The following is a 7,139-nucleotide window of genomic DNA, read 5'->3' as shown; positions in this document are numbered from 1 at the left end:
ATGTAAATTTCAAACATGCATATTGCCAATAAAATTTCAACTTTCAATAGGTTATTGTTTTGTGTATTTTATTTTTGATTGGCATATGGTTTTCCATAGCCTAAAGGAAAGTTTTATCTTACTTTTCATGAAGCAAAACAAAGTGTCATTCTTTGGTTGTAATTGTCCACCCCCGCCACGTTTTCCTCTCCCCCAGCCCTTCCTCTCTCTGCCTTTTTCTCCAATTTGCCATGGATGTGGTTTGTTTTGTTAGCCACAATTGAGCAGTCTTAAAAAGACAAAATATGAACTCTAAAGAAAATGTTAAATTTGAGAAAGTAACACATTTGCTTAGTTAAAAGGACAAAGGATCAAGAAAAAACACCCAGTGTTGCTGCTTCCAATATTCCTGAAAGTTCATCAAAGCATGAGTAATCATTAGCTAAATCCAACTCACCTGTAACCTGCCTTCACTAATCAAGGTTATTTCCATTTTTGCTACAAAAGGGTTGCATGCACTCCAAGAGACATGGAGCCCAAACAATTAGATGTTTGCCCCAGTTGTTTTACAAGTATTCAGAGTCAACTATGTAGCCTAGTTTGAGCTGAGCTGGTTAAGGCTGGATAGGACCACCGACCCTCCAACTGGGCATGCCTAAACATCCCCTTGATGACCTTCAACATCAGAGGGCCAGAAACTCCACCACCAGATCCTGCTAAGCACTTTCAGGTGTAGCTTAGTTATACCTGCTCAGAGCAACAATTACTACACCTTGTTCCAGTCACTTTCCCGCGATTCCCACACCCCTCATGCCTCAGACCTTTATTCTGCTTCTTTATTCCATAAATAATCCAAGCCCCCTCCTTAGGGGAGGCAGATCTGAGACTTGTTCTACTGCCTCCTGGCTTGGTTTGCCTTGTGAATAAACCTCAGCATATCAGCAGGTAGGGCAAAATGAACCTGGTTCAATAACATTAACACATAGCTCACAATTTTAATAACTTGTACAAGAACATTGATTGCCTCTTGGCCTATAGTCATGGTCATTCATTGAATAGCAGTATGGCCTTGTTATAAAGACTCATTCAGTAACTCATTATCAATTCAGTTGTCAACATGTTATAAAATTTTAAAAAATACCAATAGAAATAAAATACCATAGACTTGTGAGGTATCAGGAGATATCACTGGCTTCTTATATAAGACAGACACTGATCTAGCATGAAATTAAACAATGCTTACTCCTTGGAAGGAAAGTTATGACCAACCTAGACAGCATATTAAACAGCAGGGACATTACTTTGTCAACAAAGGTCCATCTAGTCAAGGCTATGGTTTTTCCAGTAGTCATGTATGGGTGTGAGAGTTGGACTATAAAGAAAGCTGAGCACAGAAGAATTGATGGTTTTGAACTGTGGTGTTGGAGAAGACTCTAGAGAGTCCTGCAAGGACTGCAAGGAGATCCAACCAGTCCATCCTAAAGGAAATCAGTTCTGGGTATTCATTGGAAGGACTGATGTTGAAGCTGAAACTCCAATATTTTGGCCACCTGATGCGAAGAGCTGACTCACTGGAAAAGAGTCCTGATGTTGGGAAAGATTGAAGGCAGGAGGAGAAGGGGATGACAGAGGATGAGATGGTTAGATGGCATCACTGACTCAATGGACATGAGTTTGAGTGAACTCTGGGAGTTGGTGATGGACCGGGAGGCCTGGCATGCTGCAGTTCATGGGGTCGCAAAGAGTTGGACATGACTGAGTGACTGAACTGAACTAAACTGATCTAGCTTCATTGTTTTCTAATATTCCATTTAAATCTCATAACAACCCTTGAGATATATGCCGTTGTCCTAATTTTAAAGATGAGAAAGTGAAGTTCAGAAAATCAAAATAAATCAATGCCTAAGACTAGCCTTCTACTTACTGGTAGTAGACCACATTTTATCTGCTCCCTGGCTTAAAATTTTTAGTAGATTCACCTGACCTTTAGAACAAAGTCTGTGCTTACTACCAAGTGTTTCAAGGTCCTTCATGATCTGGCCCCAGTTACCTTCTGAGACAGCAGACCTTACCACCCCCAATCTCTAACTCCACTGTCAGTCATACTAAACTTTCGATCTGTGAATATACTGCGCTTACTTTTCCCCCTGGGATTGTGCTCATACTTCTCTGTGCCTAGGCCACCCTGGAACACACCTCCCCTGCCCTCCCCCACTCCCTGGTTAATTCTTACTGGTCCTTCAGATCTAAAGTCAGGTATCACTTCCTCCAGGAAACCTCCTCTGGCTTGTTAGGTGACCCCCTGTTAGATCCTATGGGCCTCTGTCGTGTCATACACGCTGCCTTGTAACTGCCTGTTTATGTCTCTGAAGCCCTCCCTTGCTGGTAAATTCTGGGAAGGCAGAAACTGAGAGTGTTAGGTTCTCGTGGTATCTATGCCAGTGTCTTGTATAGAGCAGAGAATAAGTGTTTGTCAAAGAACTGGATGAGTGAGAGAATGACACTTGTATTTGGAAAATTTTGTTTTAATGACAGCACAGTAACAATTCTGTGGCAGCTACTTCTGAAAATACCTTTTAGGATGGCATCTGGAGGCATGTTAGGGGATGTTCAAAGCTAAAGCACAGTATGGCTTTCTGAACCACCCGTTTTACTTAATGATAAGTAGTTTAAAATATTAATTTTAATAAAGTACAAATATGTTATATAGACTAATATACAGTGCATAGGAAGCTTTATGATATCAAGGTTGTAATCATTTGGAGGGAGGTTTTAAGATTGGTAAGGTCAGACTTCTTAAGCTCCAAAGGAAACTACGTGCTTTGAGGAATATTTGAAGGTAACAATTCAACATCAGATAAAATTATTTAAAAGAAGTCCATATAACCAATCATCAGGAAAACTACAGAAAGAATTCCTAATTTGTGCAGAAGACCAGAATCTTTCCTTCTAGTGTAAAGATTATATATATATCCAACAAAAAAGCTGAATAAACAGAGATTGTTTCTATCTGGTTAGGTTTATCACAAGTACAGCCTATGCAAAGCTTTTTTTGTTTGTTTTCAAAATAGGATTATATTAGTTGTTTCAGATTTCCACTAGTCCATACTTGGTACAAAAAAATTAGATAATACATTCCTGTGCAAAGTGAAATTTCCTCAGATCTAGCTTCATACAAAGTTTTTCAAATGTCTTATACTATTAATAAGATCATACTCTGACTATTGTGTGACTTTTCCCCCATATATAATATATATACATATTGTATATATATATGTATAATATTATGGGCCTCTTTTCATGAAAATACAATAGATTTTGTTTATCCTCTTAAACTGTTGCATAGTATTATACTGCCTGGGTGTAGTTTAGTAAATTTAACCTGTTCTCTATCGATGGATGGTTGCTTTGATGCCTTGTTTGTAATTGCAAACATTTAATAATTAGTTTTAAACTCACTTTATCAAAAGATTTACCATGAAACAGATTAGGCCTCCATCCTGAAGTTCTGGTACACCAATGAACACTTAACAGTGTGTTAGGGAACTTTCAAAGCTATAGGCACAGTGTGTCTTCCTGGGCCATCCATTTTATTCAATGATAAGTAATTCAGAATATTAATATCTCTTCTTAAAAATTCAGTTGTATCTAGAGGAATACAGGAAGTATACAGAACTTTACAGCAAAAGAAAGACTTCAAAGACATTCCTCATTTTGTGTTAGGGGTTCAAGCCCCCAAAGATAAGTTGTCTTTCTTCTGCCACAATGGATATTTCAGTGGAAAAATTTGAGAAGTGCTTGTTTAAGGTCTCAAAATCTTTCAAATGCCTGAGAGAATTCCATACAAACTGGGGACTAATTATAATGGCTGAACTAGGCTCTTAAAATAGAAATCAGCCAAGAGCTCTGAAGATGGACTCCTCAAAGTTAATATGAGGACATGGAGGAAAGGAGGGGGCAGGAGAGCAGAATGAGCCTTTCTCAGTTAGCCTAATAGCTGGATCAAGTCCAGGTACAAAAATTGGCTTGTGTGACAACTCAGACCAGAATAATTCTCTCTGCTCACAATGGGAAACATAAGATTATCTTTACTGTGGGTTTTTGTGCTTCTTTTAAAAGGAAGTATCATTTTTGTGAGGCTAATAGACTTTTCAAGTAGTGCGTTCTTAAACTAGAAAGTCAAAGTTCAATCAGAGCCTATTCATTTATCTTATTTTACTTGAATAGGACACTTAAAAGCCCTAATGAGAGAACACTTGAAAAGACAGGTAAACTCTTGTTAATAATTCAAGCAAGTGAGAGGATTTACCCAAGCATCCTTTCTCTCGTGCTTGATTTCTTCTGGTGCTTTTAGAGCAACGGTACAGTTTAGTAGCGTTTCCCATCTTCCTAAGCACCTTCCATTCTGCATATGCCAAAAATAGTCGTTACTATGCATCGACATTTTTGTTCTCCACACTAAGCCTACAGAGCAGAGGTGAATTATGATTAAAAAGGAACTGTTTTGCCTGTCAGAACATTTTACATAAAACAGCCTTTGAGTTCTGAAGGCTTTTAAGACTGAGCTCTAAAATCTTACAATATACATCTAAAATAATCTTTTACCTAAAAGCAAGAGTACTGGCCAACTGACCTCCACCTTTTACTACTTGGAAATATTCCTTAGTACATAACAGTATTCAATGTAAGTGCATTTATTTTCAACTGTGTTCATTTTAAAATCATCACTCTAAATTAGGTAAGTGGATTCAGTAAAAATGAACATACCATTCATTATTTTTTTGTGAACCTGCATAGCTGAACACAATAATATTCAGTATAATTAGGCTGTCTAATATTTGCTTGAAATGTGTGTCATACATTATCATATGCTAATTGTGCATTAATGTTAACTATTCATGAGCACAAGATCAGTTAATGAGTTTTAAAGTAAAACTCATATACAAAAAAAGATGAAAAAAACCTCCCCATACAAATGTAAGAACAAACCTTTTATTCTCTAAGGCATGTTAAAAAGATTATAAACTAACTGACCATTTTGATATTAGGATGTATACAGTAAATAATACGTGTAGAAATGCAGTCGTTTTAGGTCCCCTGGGGAAAACAGCAGTAATTCTTCCTCATGTGAGAAGCATGGAAAGAATGCCATCAAAAGAGGCTCAATCAATGTATTATCTTCAGAGCAAACAAGAGAGCTATACGTGAGGGCTGTGGGTGGATATTATAGATGAGGGATTCTGTTGTCATAACCACTTGGAAAATCCAGCAGGATGCACATCCAATTCATAAAATAAATAGTCAACTTATTATTCAGGTTTAGCTCAAATTTTGGTGAGGTTGGCAAAATTTGTCACGGTGGAAATGTACTGTGAACTCAAAGAAAAAGGCTCGTTTTGTTTAAGAGGCAGCTCTCCCCAGAATTGAATAGAAAACAGGGAGTTAAGTGCCCCATCCCCCAACTTTCATTAACCCTCAGACTAACAGGAAGGCTGTATACATTACCATCTCTGTGTCTCTTTTCCCCTTGGAAGTACTGAAGCGAAGCCAGAATAAGTATCTTGCTTAACGTGAATACACCGTTCAGTCAGGGACGGCTGAGAGAACCCTATACTTCTAGCTCTCTGCTAGTCCAATGTGTCGCCCAGCTTGCTCTCCCTAGGCACCCAATTTCAGATAATCTGTGAGCTCCTTCACTTTATCTATTAGCTCAACCATATGTGGCTGGGTTTCTTTCTTTGTTAAGAATCTTGTAAGACTCCCTTTTCCCTGCTAACATTGTCATTAACACTCTTAACCTGATAATTCTAGCTCTTGATCTTCCAGAACAGGGTTGTTCTTTCCAGGTGTGGTCATGTGGATTGTTCTGGTCTATCAATGTGACTGGAAGAGTCAAAAAGCAAACTCTTTAAGAAGCTGAGTGTGATCTGCCACGCTGCTCAGGTGATCATTAGAAACGGACACCAAATGAAGGGGCTGGGGAATCCTCCATCAGCCAGGATTCCCGAGTAATTATAAGGAGCCTTCCTGTTGAGCTTCTGTGGACATGTGTGGGCAGGAGACAAATGTTGTGTTAGTTCACTTGGCATTTGGGGGCTGTTTGTTACTGCAGCATAATCCAACATATCCTGAATGATACACGTACAAAACTGAAGCTAAGCTTCTTTCACTGGACATTGCCTGCGCTGTTTCTCTTGCCTGGATTCCTCCAAACAATTGTAGGGTTAGCTAGGCAGAGGGGGTGGGCAGGTAACAGATATCAGAGAGCTCAGAAGGTCTTATTTCATACTGGTCTCACTTTCATATGGGCCCTTAAGCTTAAACATTTATCTCATCTTCAAACAAGCCAACATATACAATCACAGGGATAACTGATGAGAATCAAAGATGGTATTCATACACCTTTTTAAACCAGATGACTCCTATAGACTATACATAAGCATGTTTTGCAACCTAACAGTTATTCCCATGACTACAATTTTATTATGTTGCATTTTCTATGCAGAAAGCATGCATAGTAAACATTAAAATATACCTCAATTTTTATAGCCTTGCTTTGAAATTTCCTATTTTCTTTCTTTTTCTGTCATTATGTACTAGCATCCTTTTAAAAATAGTAAAAGTCAGGGCTTCTCTGATCAGTGAAAATCTTTGGAAGAGCATCCCTTACCTCTTTACCAGTGAAAATTTCATTATCCTGGCAAAGGCACAAATGCGTACGTTCAAGCGGCCCCTCCTCTGTGAAGCCTCCCTTAACATATATTACTGTTCCTTTTTGATCCATCAGCATTTTGCTTGTAACTCTGCCTTTTATGACATTCGGCCTGTCATTACAGATGAATGGTATTTACATGTCCACACCCCCCAGTCAGGTTGCTCTAAGTGGTTGACAGTATACTGCTTATATCTGCACCCCTCATGGCTGCTAGTGTCTGGACAGTGGAAAGCAATGTCAGTTGAACTTAACTGAGACACCTAATTGTTCCAAAGACTGGACGAACTGGTAAGACATAAAACCTTTTCTAGGGAATAGACTCCACTCTCATCGCAACCAGGTACAAATTTTGTATAAATATTATATATAGATGGTCTCTTCCAAAGAACGGAGAGGTGGAATCCTAAAGAAAGCATCCTGCTGCTGCTGCTGCTGCTGCTAAGTC

The sequence above is a fragment of the Capra hircus genome, chromosome 2, assembly GCF_001704415.2.
Source record: "Capra hircus breed San Clemente chromosome 2, ASM170441v1, whole genome shotgun sequence".
NCBI classification, from domain to species: domain Eukaryota; kingdom Metazoa; phylum Chordata; class Mammalia; order Artiodactyla; family Bovidae; genus Capra; species Capra hircus.
The sequence above is the reverse complement of the archived record's forward strand: the minus strand, read 5'-3'. Positions refer to the sequence as shown.